The sequence below is a fragment of the Aedes aegypti genome, chromosome 1, assembly GCF_002204515.2.
Source record: "Aedes aegypti strain LVP_AGWG chromosome 1, AaegL5.0 Primary Assembly, whole genome shotgun sequence".
NCBI lineage: Eukaryota > Metazoa > Arthropoda > Insecta > Diptera > Culicidae > Aedes > Aedes aegypti.
The window spans coordinates 215,513,030-215,528,133 of NC_035107.1; the positions used below are offsets into that span (position 1 = coordinate 215,513,030).

The following is a 15,104-nucleotide window of genomic DNA, read 5'->3' on the forward strand; positions in this document are numbered from 1 at the left end:
AAACGGTATCCCTCAGGGTGCTGTTCTTAGCGTTACTTTGTTTCTACTAGCAATTGATGATATATTCCAGCAAATCGACTCTAAATGTAAAATGTTGCTCTATGCCGATGATATCGTTTTGTATATGTCACCGAAAAAATGGCTCTCTAATCACGGTTTTAGAATATCGATATCAAAAACATCTTGCGTTCATTTCTGTAGAAGGAGGAAACACAGCTCAAATTTGGTTTTCCGTATCAACGATGAAAATATCAAGGAAGTTGAAGAAGTAAGGTTTCTTGGTATGATTTTTGATAGAAAACTATCGTGGCGAACTCACATTGCAAACGTTAAGAAAAGATCTTTAAAAGCTATGAATATTATCAAGACATTGTCGAACATTAAATGGGGATCTGATCGAAAAACATCAATTAAGTTGCAGCATTGTATTATCACGTTTAGAGTATGGAGACTGTGTATATTCCTCTTGGTCATCAAACCTTCTGAAATCTCTAGAATCCGTCCATCACCAAGGCCTTCGCTTAGCAAGCGGAGCCTTTCGATCATCTCCAGTAGCTAGTATTTTAGTGGATACTGGCTTTTTACCTTTGAGTTCAAGAAGAGACCAGCATACCCTATTTCAAATTTCAAGAATTTTTAAAAAATCAAACCCATCCTATGCTAGAGTTAATGCAAAATTTGTCGGCAGGCCGTAATGTTAACGACCGAACTTTTTACTCTAGGTGTACTAAGATTTTAAATCGTTTAAATGTAGAATTACCAACTATTAAAACAGAACATTATAGTCAAGTTTCTCCATGGTTGCTTTCTGAACCCGATCAATATTGATTTTTGTGTTTTTCGTAAAACAACTACAAATCCTAAGGTATACAAGTCCATGTTTAATCAAATTGTCCATAAATATTCCAATTATCGTTTTTTATTCTCAGATGGGTCGAAATTAAATTCGATCACTTCTTGTGCAATATTTGATGAAAGCAAACAAATAACGAAGAAAATCAGACTTCCAAATAATTGTTCTGTGTATAACGCTGAACTAACAGCTATACTACATGCGATAGAAGAAATCATTTTCACTGATTATGACAAATTTATTATAATAACTGATTCATTGAGCGCATTGCTATCACTATCTGACCCCTTTTCTAATCATCCTAATATACAAAATATTGTTGATAACATTGTTAAATGCCAACAAAAAAAAATAAAACAAATAAAATTTTATTTTGTTCCAAGCCATATGGGAATTCGGGGCAATGAAATCGCGGATGAAGCGGCAAAAGAGGCATTATCTGAGTCAGATCAGCAAGGAGAGTTATTGGCGAAAGATTTCAAAAATTTTACAAAAATGAGGTTTTCAAAATTTTGGGAAGATGTATGGAAAAATATCGCAGACAATTAATATCGCCAGATTCGTGATTAAACACACTATTGGCCTTGTATTAATAGGCTTGGTAAAAGAGATTCGGTAGTCATAGCGAGATGAAGATTAGGCCATACTCATTACACCCATTCCTATCTGATGTCTTAAGATGATCCGCCAATCTGTGATTCTTGTAAGCAAACCATAACTGTCAGGCATATCTTTGATGAATGCTTTAAATACTCTATGATAAGAAGAAAATTGTGCATCCATGGTATAGATACTCTCAAAGATGATTTAGCTAGTATAAAATATGTTATTCGTTTTATGAAAGAAACTGAACTGTACAACCTAATATAAAACAAAACATTAAAAAAAAAATATATAAAAATAACATTGTATGTTTCCTAAAGCTAAAGGTGTTAAGTTAGGTTTTTTTTATCATTTTTGTGTTATTATTATAGTATTAGTGTTAGTGTATTATTAGTGAATATTTATGTTTATTGTATCAATCATTGAAATATTGTTTATATAACTGCTATCTGACAGCCCATATAGCCCTAGTTGAGCTGGTGGCCGATCAAATAAAATAAATAAAATAAAAAAAAAAAAAAATAGTCAGCTACTGTCTGTGCTGTCTTACCTGTTTTTACCTCCAATGGGGAATACAGATCTGCATGATACCGATGGAAGCGAGAAAATTTGTGACATTTATGGGTACTACTGTATCACAGCTTACGTGATTGAAAAAAACTAAATTGAAACTACGCATGTCCATGTGGATTCTCTTGAAATGTTTGTTTGTGCTTTTAGATTTTTTCCAGCTGAAGTGGCATTTTTTGAAATAGCAAATAATGTTGTAAATCAGAATTTTGCAACTTGTTGCATAAATAACTATTTAAAGAATTTCCCAAGCAATTAAAAGTTCAGATTGAAGGGACTGTTTTGGCTTGATAAACTCATTGTTAACAGAATTTATTTAATTCACTTAAATTGAACGATGCTTACTATTTAGAAGGAAAAAAGTTAGACTCGAACTTGTTCTGAGCTTTCTAGTTGTACTTATCAACAACTGATTTACTTTCTCGAAAACCAAGTTCTGTTAATATCTGTTATGTTATCTTATTCTGCAATATAGTTGCATTGGTACTGTACTAGAAGTGAACTTTTGAGTTCACTGCTTAACTGCATACACTCCGGAGTAAACTGAAACTTTTGCACGATGACTTTATTTATTTATTTATTTATTTATTTATTTATTTGACGTCAAGCATTTTGTAGACCATTCTAAATTACATTGTGTTCTTAATATCTATTTGTTTATATACTATAAATTTGTTGAGTATACTCGATTCATAATACATACCTCAGTTACTATTGTTTTGTATATCAAAAAAGTATTTTTTCAGTTTTGTTCGAGACATGTTAACATCAATCATTTCACAATGCTGATTATATATAGTCATCATCTGATTCAACGGACTATATTTAGCGTAGTTCGTGCGATGATGACCTACTGTGAACAAGTAACGATTGCGCAAGTGACGAGTTGGAGTATAAAAATTCAGTTTTGAAAGTATATCAGCAGAATCAATGCGCTGTGAAACAATATCGTTAACAAAAGAAACCATAGCATAATCACGACGCACTTTCAGTGATTTCATATTGATAAGCATGCATCGTGATTCATATGATGGTAGAGGAAGTACTGACCAGCCTAAATTACGTAGTGCGTATAATACAAACTGCTTTTGTATCGATTCTATACGTTCTTCATGTTTTTTTTGTGTAAGGTGACCAAACAATACTACAATATTCTAATATTGATCTTACATATGCAACATAAAGTATTTTTAATGTGTAAGGATCACGGAAGTGTTGGCCAAATCGTTTTATGAAATTGAGCATATTTCCTGCTCTATGAATTATTGCATTATAGTGATCTACATATGATAGTTTTGAGTCTAAGATAACTTCTAAGTCTCTTATTTTATCACATTTTTTTACATGTTCGTTTCCTAAAACAATAGACATATTTGGTGTGGTTCGTTTTCTGGTATATCTTATGAGGTTACATTTTTTTATATTCAATTCCAATAAACTTTTGCAGCACCACGTGTAGAAAATCTGTATCTCATTCTTAAAAACATTATGATCGTCATCATTCTCTATTTCTAAAAATAGCTTCATGTCGTCAGCATATATAAGGACCCTCAGTTTGTTTAGAATATAAGAAACGTCATTAACATATAAAATAAAAAGAAGAGGGCCTAAGTGTGAGCCTTGAGGTACTCCAGATGTAACATGTATTGGATTTGATCTTTTCCCATTGAATTTTGCTATTTGCTGACGGTCGTTTCAATAGGACTTGATCCACTTTAGGAGACTCATTTCGATTCCCATTTTTTCAAGCTTCAAGCCTTCCAAGTCAACATTGGAATGTCAAGTTTATCAAATGCTTTACTAAAGTCAGTGTAAAGAGCTTCTGCGAAGTAACCTTTATCCATTGCACTCAGTGAGTAACTTACAAATTCCAGAAGGTTCGTAGTGGTCGAACGACCTTTGAAAAAGCCGTGTTGAGCGTTTGTTATACGATTTTTTATTTGGGCAAACATATTTTTGTTTACAATTGACTCGAAAAGTTTTGGAATACATGACATAATAGCAATACCGCGATAATTTCGAATGTCCGATTTCTTACCTGATTTATATATAGGTATAAGGAATGATTTTTTCCATACCTTTGGAAATTGACCAGTTTGAAGAGACATATTGAATAACCAAAATAATGGAGTTGTGAGTTCAGTTGCTAAGTTTTTAATGAATCCGGGTGGAATTTCATCTGGCCCTGATCCTTTAGTGGCGTCCAAATTTTTAAGACCAAACAAAATGTCTTGAACATTTATAGAATTAACGCCAACATCACTCGGAAAGTCAGCAAAATGTGAAAAGTAAGAATAATCTCGATCGTTTTCCGAAAATGTTTAATAATTTTCTTGAAAAAAATTTGCGAAAAGATTGCAAATATCTTCAGAATTATTTCCTACTTTTTCATCCAAAGTCATTGCTGATGGAAAGTTGCACGATTTGAGTTTAGTTTTAACGTAATTGAAAAAATTCTTTGGACATGACTTGTACTCGGTAAGTGCTGTAGAAATGGCTAAATTGAGTTGGTCGCAAATAACCAAATATTTTTCTAAATCGTCTGGTTTTTTATATCTTCTGTAAACTTTGTGAGCTTTTTGTTTTCGATTTTTCAAATTTATGATTTGCTTGTTGAACCAAATTGGATTTTTTGAGTTGTGATTCCTTCGTCTCTTCTTAACAGGTACTTCCTCCCTAATGGTTTCCCACAATAAATTGTAAAAGATTTCTATTGCACTTTCAATATTATCTTGATTTCTCAAAACAGATTGCCAATTTGCGTTATCTAATTTAAGTCTAATATTAGTATAATTGGCTCTAATATAATCGAAAATATTCTCATACACATATTCGTGAGGAGTATGATAAATATGCATAAACATAGAATATTCTATTGCCGTGTGAAACGCTTCGTTTTTCCATAATGGTGAAATTGACTCACTCACACAAAAATCTTCATGCATATTTGTCAATAAAAAATCTAGGTAACAGTTTTGTTTATTTTTTACGTGATTTATTTGATGAAGGCCTAAGGATGCAGTTTTGTCAAAAATAAATTGCAATGTTTCATTATCGCCAACAACAGGGAGTAGAATACTCTCGTTTTCGAAATCAGGAATGAAATCTGCATTACGTTGATTGAAATCGCCATAAATATGCACCTTGTTTTCGGGAGGAAGTTGAGTTATGATTTCTTCTGCTATCAGGAAAAAACTCTCGTATGTTGACTTACAAGCCTGATCTGGGGGAAAGTAAACTGATACAAAAATATGAGTTTCGTTACCAATATTTGATTTAACCCAAACATGCCCAAATTCTTTAAATTTAGGTGAAGCAATGATTTCAGAACTGAAATTTGATGATATTGCAACTACGACTCCTCCGCCCGATCTTCTTTGTGTCAAAAGTAAGTCACGATCATTGCGAAATACGTTGTAATTGCTACCAAAAATTTTTTCACTTTTCACATCATCATTCCAACTTGTTTCTGTACCCAATATGATTGAGTACGATGAACTTAATATATTTTTATGAATTTCATTAATTTTAAAAGCACTTTTCATGCGATTAAAGTTCTGACAATAGATTAAAATTTCAGTTGGCTGTGTTTCAGAAGAAATTATTGGTAGTTCGTTATTTAAGTCTGTTAAACCATATGGTGAATTGTCATTATTATTTGTTACCAAGTGCTGATTAGCTTCACCGGGTTGAATTGAATTATTTTCTGCCTCTGAGGGGTCCGTCAATTCCGTAGAAAACACGAATGCCGGCATGCACCGCATGCTTCACAAGATCCACCAGTTGAAGATCCTTCCGTCGTCCAGTTCGGGGGTGGTACTGCAACGGACTGCCGGGGCGCCTCCCTCGCCGGATATGGGTTTAAAATTTCTCCTCTTTTAAACTGCATGGTTGGTCGATAATTTGTTGGCGGTCTAGAGAAATGATGTTTCGCTGCCGCAAGAAGCTCTCTGTCAGGAGGAAGTTGATGACTCCTTTCGTGGTTATTGTTGAAGGCGAAATTTCCGTGATTGTTATTCTGTTGTTTGCTTACTTTGTGATGAATTTTGGATGGGACATTATTACGGCAATGGTGATTAATGTTCACGTTGTTGTTGTTAATGTTGTTCTTATTACAATTTTTGTTAGCGTTCCTGATTCTCCGTTTTCTACGCTTTTTTGCTTTATCGGCCATATTTTGCTGCCTTTTGTGAAAGCTTTGGCGCATGTCATATTGCGTCCAATCGGCTTTCCAAACTTTTCTGTTTCCAATTAGTCGCCATCCTGATACCTCAGCAATTTTATTATTCAATTCGGCTTCCAAACTTGGATATTCTATTGATGGTGGAGCCGACGTATTTTTGTTTGTCAATATATTTGCGGACAAAGACTTTAATTCATCGAGGATGTCCAGCCCCAACATTGGATTTGAATTCATCGCGCAACTTGCCGCTGTGTCAATTGATAATTGACTTAAATGGCTAATTTCATCGTTTATGTTGCGCAGGTCAGTAGATATATCGGATGTCACCGTTTTTAGCGTGGAGTAGGGGAATTCGGGGTAAAACCGACACCCTAAGCTTATTGATAAAATGTGTGTACTTTCGCTTGTTAAACGAACCTAAAATTGTTGTAGAATCACGTATTGGTTATAAATCTATCAATCCTTGCGATCGCTGGATGATATATTAAGGTTATATAGTGATTTAAATCAAATTGATATTTCATCATTTTTAGGTGAGACAATTGAGAGTGCGGGTAAGATAGACACCCTGTTGGGGTAAAACCGACACATGCACTTTGAGTAGAATTTATACGTTGTGAGCATCACCATCATATGGCATATTAAAAAGAATGCTTTGAACATGACTTTCGACTTTCATGACCCCTTCCTCTAATGGATTATACACATATTACGTAAATTATTGGGGAGAGGCAAAATATCCACTAAACATATGTGAAAATTTCAAATGTCTCATGCTAAGATTTTAAAGTAGGGGTGAATAAACTTGGATATGATTATATTTTGTGTTCGTGAAATGTTTACGAAGATAAAGTTGTAGCGAATGATTGGTCGTGAAAATAAATACTGTTTTATTTTAACAGAACAGAAAAGTGTTATTATTTTTAGATAATATAAACTGCCGAATCTCATGGTTTGTAAAAAAAAAAAAAAACAATAAGATTAATTTATGTGAAAACATTTCAAATTCTATTAATTCTTCAATTTTAAATGAAAAAAAAACCTTTATCAAGTTTTATCAAGTAAGTTTAAACGTGAAGCAAACAAATAGTTTTTTTAATACTTAATGATAGCTTGTGGCAAGTCATATAGTGTCATATTTTACATGTTAACAAGTTCGCCATCCATGAACTTCATTGGAATTCGAAAATAAAGACTCACATAAACTACAGAGAAAGTCTTCCGACAAGAAAGATTCCCTGAAGTTAGATTATGAAGCAAAGAAAGGTGTCGATTTTACCCCAAATGAAAGTGTCGATCTTACCCCGAGTGGACATTTAATTTTCAATAACGTTTTCAGCTGTCGAAAAACCAAAAATTAAATTCTCCTTCATGTTGAATCAACGTAAGAATAGTAAATAATGATGTAGACGCAGAACAAATAATGTAATTTTATAAATTTCACATGCGAAATGGTTAAAGAATAACAGCTAAATATTGCAACCGCTATTGTTTCTATGTTATCCAATATGATTTTGTTGTTTATTTTGGGATTTTATTGGTAGCGTCAGTTTTAATGTCATCCGAAACACAACATTTCACAAGTAAAGATAGAGCGTGGTGAAAACTGCATGAAAATCTGCTCAAAACATGAAAAATCAAAGGGTGTCGATCTTACCCACAGTGTCGGTTTTACCCTGATTTCCCCTACATATTTTCAGTAGTTGCCGTTATTGCGGTATCAAGAAGACCGGTAATATGATTCTTGATGGCAACGACACTCCCAGCCAAGCTGCTGTTTTTATTTATTGCTGCCAGCTAATTTCTTACGCTAGTAAGCAAAATCTCCATACCTTCGATAGCTTCGTGGACAACATTGGGTTTTTCTTGATGAAGCGAGAGTCTGTGCATCACTTCCGTATTGGCATTCAGCTGTTTTTCGAGAACTTTCTGTTGCTCCAATAGTCCGTTAAAATCTAATTTCGCCTGAATTAGCTCTTGACAGGATTCAAAGCATGGTAGTACGTAAGAGTTAACGTCCACTACCTTCCTGTCTCTCCTCCGCAGTGAACCCCTCTGCACGGTGACACCAATGCAGTTTGCATGGAACTTCCGCGGGCAGCCTACACATGACCACAAGACCGAGTCGACAGAAGTGTCGCAAGCACAAATTTCGCAACTCATTACGCGTGACAAAAAAAAAACTGATTCGATTATAAATAATATCGCGCACGGCACCTGTAGCTACTAAAAGCTGATGTAATAAAAATTTAATCACAAATGAAAACGCGCACAGGTGGGCTGGAGCAATTAACAAACGCGTCCGAATTGGTTGACGTTTTTTTACTTTGACATTTTTCCGCCATAATTTCGTGAGTGCTTTTCAAAGAATATAAGATTACGATTCTATTGACACATTGATTTACAATTTTGGTCGACTCAATGCTGAGGAAATTAGCAATTTTTTTTCAGTGTGTTTTTCGAAAAATGTCGAAAAAAATAATATACAAAATTCATACAGCGTTTTTGGAAAAATACCTTTGAAGTAAAACTTACTCATTGCATTTCGAATGTGTCATAGAGAGTTACAATCGGAGGTATAGTCACAATGATATGGACAAAAAACTTTCGTATGTTTTAAGGGGGCGAACCCAAGCTTTTGCACGGGAATGCACTTGTAACATTCTACAAAAGTTGGCGTTGAGGAAATGGAGTACTAAGTGTGTATATTTGTCAGTATATGCAGAAACTAAAATTTCTAAAAACTATCTTAAACTCAATAACACTTATTCGAGGCTGAAATTGTGAACAGTTCAAATCGAATATTGGGCGAATAGTTAGAAAATATCACTGCTATTACATTATGAGGCCCATGCATAATTTCAGTTTGACTGTTATGAGGTTACAATCAGCAATGTGACAAAACAACTTGGCGTATTTTTTTTTTCAAATTTTCTAGAACAATCTCTCAGATTTCAGAAAATTGACCAAAAGTGTTTATGATTTGATGACTTTGTACGATATTACCTCGAAATTGTCAAAAATGTCGAATGCGACAAATATGCAATTATGGGCAGTTGAGTTATTTCCGAACTGAGAACTGTGAAAGAATATGGTAAGATGTGATACGTTTGCAACTATATCTAGTTGATAACGCAAAGTAATTCAACCATGTTGATTTTCTTGGATTATTAAAGTGAAGTAGAATCGAAGCCAAACCTCAAATTTTCAAGAGCACAAATCTGGAGAACCAAACATCCGTTTGAGCTGAAAACTTAATCGATTGGTCACTAGCTGGTGGTGTTTTCGGTTCTCCAGATTTATGCCCTTGAAAATTTAAAGTTTGGCTTCGATTCTTCTTCACCTTAAAACATATAACATTTGACATATGTTCTGAGCATTCCGTTGAAATAACCACTAGAAGTTCTTATAAACGTCACCATTTTTTAAACTTAATCTTTCACTTTAATTTCTTTTGAAAATACTAGTTAATGCAGGTAGAATTTGTTTGCGTTAGTGAAAACTTGATGAGTAGTTCTGCTTTTGATCCAACATTGATGGGTTATCTATAACTGAGGGGCGACTGTAAACGTCGCACACCGACGATGACGCCACCACCCTAGCGAAAACGACCGGAAGGTGTGTCTTCCCCGGTTCTTTCGCGCGGCAGAGGCAGGAAATCTAGACATCCAACCACGCAAACAGTTTTGCCGACCTTGATTTTGCGCCGGTTTCTACTACCTACTACTGACTTCCACATCTTTTTTAACCCAAACGGATGTGTCTCAAAACAATATTGCCTAGGTACTTGGATGCTTGATGGCGGCCTTTGGCAATGAAAATGAATCTCAGCTACAGACAAACAGTTAAAATAATTCTCTAATTAAAACATAGTTCCACTAACGTTACCGCCCAATGCGAAAAATATTGATTTTGGTCAACCGGAAACTAGGTGGCAGTAGTGCACAAACGTCAAACTCGAACAAAAGCGACACGAGCGCCAAACGAGTGAGCAGTTGACCAACTTCCAAGTATTAGAATTGAGCTCTATTTTGCTGCTCGATAACACAAATTCGAGTATTATGTCTGTTTGTCTGTGCCTCAGCATGCCACGCAAGGGGAGGAGATTTAAATACTCAAGAGGGCGCAAGTGGTTGGTGTTTAACAAACAACCCCCGGATTGAGCACCTTGAGCAAAAATGGATGGAAATGGGTGGCTCCGGTATGCCCTCAAAGATGATCCAGTTTCTCAGCAGTAGGTATAATATATCGCATTTCGATATATTTTGAAGGTGTTGCTTTCGCGGCGGTATTTAGTTTGATTGGTACTTGAGACGACTAAGTGCTGCTCCCCAAGTAGCTTGCCTGTGTGGCACTTAACCTAAGGCAGTCAAGTAGGTGCCGGCTATGTAAAAGAGAAATCTATCAATCTCACACATGTGTTACAATTCACCGTTTCCTAGCGAGAAACAGGGTTTCGTAAAAACGAAAAAAAGACCTCCAGAATCCCGTGAAAAGTGTACTACTATCTGTCAAACTTGGGTATCTTTTGCAGTATCCTGGGACCAAATTCAGTACTGGAAGTGGTATACATTCATGTCTCTATTCGTCTTTGGTTTCGATCTACTTCGTCATAAGCGCTATTATTTGTCGTCTCCAACTTAAAATGTTCCACTACGGCGCATATTGAAACCTACCTGCACCATAGATTATTTTTACAAGTGTAATTTTGTAGAAGCTTTTATGGTTCGTTCACTTGTAAACCAAAAATTCAAAATAGTTATTTATGCAACAAGTTGCAAAATGATGATTTTTTCAGCACGAGTTGTATATTTATCCAACGAGGTTCGCCGAGTTGGATAAATACAACGAGTGCTGAAAAAATCGAGTTTTGCAACGAGTTGCATACAACATTTTTTGCTATTACGAAAAATGCCGTTTAAGCTGGACCATTTCTATAAGCACAAACAAACATTTCAACAGAAACCACGTGGGCATACATCCATGTGTAGTATCATTTCAGTATTTTTCAATCGCGTAGGCTGCGACATAGTATCTACAAACGTCACAAATATTCTAGTTCACATCAATGTGACATCATACAGATCCATATTCTTTATTGGAGGACAGTAGCGGGTTCTGATGTCACCTCTACGAATACTGGACGATCCGTTCCTAAACCAGTATTGGAAGATCGGTCAACCGTTAGAAAATGCAGTTTGCAGTTTGATTTTTCTCGGTATCCATGGAAGATACTATGCATCGGAAGTAGGGCGCATTAGAACGCATCCAGGTGCGAATCGAATGCACCACTTCCGAAGATATCTCGCATATATTCTGAGAAAAATCCAACTTCGGCGAGAAACCGATTCTAACTTTTTCTCGCGCCGACAATATCACCAGTCTTGCATCTGGATAGCACATCAAATATAGAATCAGATGCTATGGTAGAATATACTGGGATATTTGGCTGACGCCTCCCAAATAGAACTGAAAAGTGCTACCTTTCAGTACCAAAACCGGTGCTAAAAAGTAGCACTTTTCAGCATTGTTTTTTTGGTAGGAAAAGTAGGCCATTATATTGTGCATCTTATCAATGAAAAGTTGATTGATTTGCAACGGAATCGCAAAAAATACCGTTTTGATTCATATTACGGACACTTAAGGCCTCAGTGAAGTATATCTCATCAAAACGCATGTAAAAAGATCATTCCGTATGATTCCTCCGCGTTATCAAACCTTAAATACACTTAACTTCCGAATGGTGAGTAAAGATTTTGATTCTGCAACATGAATAATTTAAAATAAATAGAAAAGTGTAGACTTTTCATGATTCTTATTCCGGACGCTTCCCAACTTTTGCCTCATATTCCGGACACTTCGATTCGAATTTCGGACAAGTCAAACAAACCATAAGTAGAAAATTTAAATCATCAATTGAAATCGTCAAACCACTAAAGAGGCGCCTAAGGTAGCTGAGCATTATGAATTTGATTAGACATCAATGGAAAATCCTTATTAAAACAAGCCTCGAAAGTGAGAACTTTTGAACGGCAAAAATTGAAACATTTCGTGTGAAATGTTTCCCATATAAAGTCGAGTGTCCGGAATTTGAAGCTGTCCGTAATATGAATCGAAACGGTACTTTAGTTCAATTATTCATTTTGCACTTTAGCACCGAAATCGTATGGACGAAGACGTACCGAGCGAAACCTGATTAGCGATCAAGTGAGCCACGACAAACTAAGATACATATTTCTTCGCGCCCCTCTGCGTGACTTACTTCGCCGGGCACTTACTTGCACTATGTAAAACCATCGTACATCTTCACTGAAGAATTTTATTCCAATCACACATCGCCAGTTCGCCTGGACAAATACTTCTGTATTCGGGCTTATCATCAACGTTTTGACATCATCCTATAGATCCTGGCGAGCATTGGCGGTCTTAAAACGTGTTATATGCCATATCCCCATATAACTTAAAACAATAATCGTTTGAGAATTTAGCCGTTGCACGTCGCGAAAATTGCACTTTCTCCGACACGTATGATTTATGGCCATTCCAGCTAAATATTGACGCCATTTGCCAGCCCAAGGCAGAAACTATGGCATGCCTCTCTGCCATTCAGAGGAATGTGTCACATTTTTCCCTTTCAACGGATTTCTCCTTTCTACGGACCGGTGCAGAGCGATTGCTGATGTGGGGACACGTCCATTATGTCTAAATAGTCACGTCCTACACCTTTGAATCGTTCATACAGAAGTCAATATTTAAATGATTGCTACTGATTTCAGATTCAGATGTCACTCCCATCGATACGTCAGTAGCTTCGCTCATTGACAGCTGTCAAAAGAAAGTTTGGCCAATTTCTCGCATTCCTTCACTTTCGGGTTAAGGTGAAACATTTCGGTCAACAGAAAAAAAAACCTTTTACTCGCGTGCTTCCAAGCCTAGAAATTCACAAACAATGCGAATCAATTTAAAGTGCCGGCTGATTATTAGAGAGTGCGCAAAGCGTACTCTTTTCTCCCCCTGTGGGGCTCTATGATCATAGTGATGAAAAACCAGTCATAAGGTGCCCGGGTGGTAAACGTGTGATTTCAACTGCCAGAAAGAGGTAAGTGAGTCGAGTGTCAGTCGGACGGCTTTTTTACCCTAAGCCAAAATCCGGTTCTTGAGGCGGAGGAAAACTGTAACAAAACAGCGGCTTTACGCGTCGAGCCCTCTCTGTAGCGTAGCCCGAATAAAAAAATTACTATTCAAACACCATAAAACCTTTAATGTACTGGTACATAAGAGTCTATAATTTTTATATTGTTGAATGTTTAATAATAAAAAAAAAACAATGGAGCTTATGGTATAAAAATTGTAAACATTACGCTTTTTGTTTTATTAAAAATCGATTGTTGATCGATTGTATTTTGAAAATATTCTTTACCGGGAACTGCAGATCGCAGTGGGCCATGTGTGACACAATAAGTACCAGGTGCGGGCAAAAGTGGTTGCTGAGATTGCCGTTTGTTTCAGGGAAAAATATGCGTTTGGGTTTGGCCGGCTGATGTGTGCCATTTTCAGAGCATAATTTCAGGCCTCTGTCTAGAGGTAGGTAGGGGTTAGAATTTGACGACCAGGTTGGTGTCTTGGGGGCACATTGCGCGGATGGAGTCTCGGAGTGCAGAAACAGAACTTGTTTTACGTCTGTCACGTAGCCTGAGATATGTGGGGCTTAGGGGTTGGGACTAAAAAGGGTTGCCCAACGGCTTCACAAATTGGGCTAGAAATATTCAGGTGTGGTGTCTGAAGCGAGATAATAGTTCAAAGTAAACAATTCTAATGCAGACATAGAAAGAACAATTCGTGGTTTAAGTGCTGGGTTTTCATCCAAGAGATCATTTGAACGTGATGAAGTACAATCGCTTTTATACTCCCGAACGATCATTGTAAATTAGGTCCCTGTGAGCATCGAGAGCTCCTCTAAAAATCATTTTCATCGCTTGGATGAGCATTCTTAGCTCCTCTCGACATAAGCACGACATCATTGAACATAAATAACAACTTACCTCAGAATCGATGGGAATTGCTTAAAATGAAGCGTGCAATTCTTAATTGAAAAGTTTAGAAATTGAAATACCAGCTTAAAATACCTGAAAATAAAAGAAAACAAAGGAAATCAATCAGTTTAATTCTTATAATAAAATGCTCTTATTAAAATCATATCATGCTTTTTTCCACAAAACCTCTTTTATTTCATCTAATAGACCTGTCTATTTTCTGATATTTCCTTCATTATTTTTTTAAGTCATTGATCTTAAAGTTGTCTCAAGTTATTGAATTGAAGTATATCAATTTTGTTAAGAAATTTCAGCACATCTTACTGAAGGAGCTCTTGGATCAATCGTTGAAGTACCCGTGGATGAATTTGTTACATGAATTATTAGGATTTTTTCAAAGACTCAAAAGGAAACTCATCTTTCTTCAGAATTTGATTTCGGAATTTCAAAATCACTTTTTTCGTTCAAAATCAAGACAAAATATATGAAATTGTGTTCACTGTATTCTATTGCCCAAACGAATCACAGTGGACACATTTTCATCGAAAAATGTTATGTTCAGTCAACAACCTATTTTGTATACGAATATTAAAAAAAGAGAATTAGAACATGCGTTAATAAACTTATACAATTAGCTTTTCACTTTGATATCTCTTCGAGGAAAACATGAAGATGAGAAAAACACAGTTATTTTAGCGTAAAACACGGTGCGGGAATCTGTTGTAGGATTTTTTTTCGAAGAAATGATGTTGTCTAACTAAATAATAAATGCCCTACTTTGAAAAAAGGGTTGTGCTTCTAAATCCTACACTGCAGCACTGTTGACATCTCAAATCAAAATTATAATTCGGACAGTTGGTAT

The 15,104-nt window shown here is 35.8% G+C and overlaps 1 protein-coding gene across 4 annotated transcripts in view; it reads right to left on the reverse strand.

Moving 5' to 3' along the window:
* LOC5574622 (ATP-binding cassette sub-family G member 8) overlaps positions 1–15,104 on the reverse strand; it is a 237,720-nt gene that overhangs the window by 60,970 nt on the left and 161,646 nt on the right. Inside the window, exon 1 of one of the 4 annotated variants that reach the window (XM_021857549.1) lies at positions 14,252–14,300. The exons of the other annotated variants lie outside the window; for them this stretch is intronic. The gene's annotated coding sequence lies outside the window, so the exon portion shown is untranslated. Of the gene's footprint in view, positions 1–14,251; positions 14,301–15,104 lie in introns of those variants that run through there. 4 annotated transcript variants of the gene reach the window in all.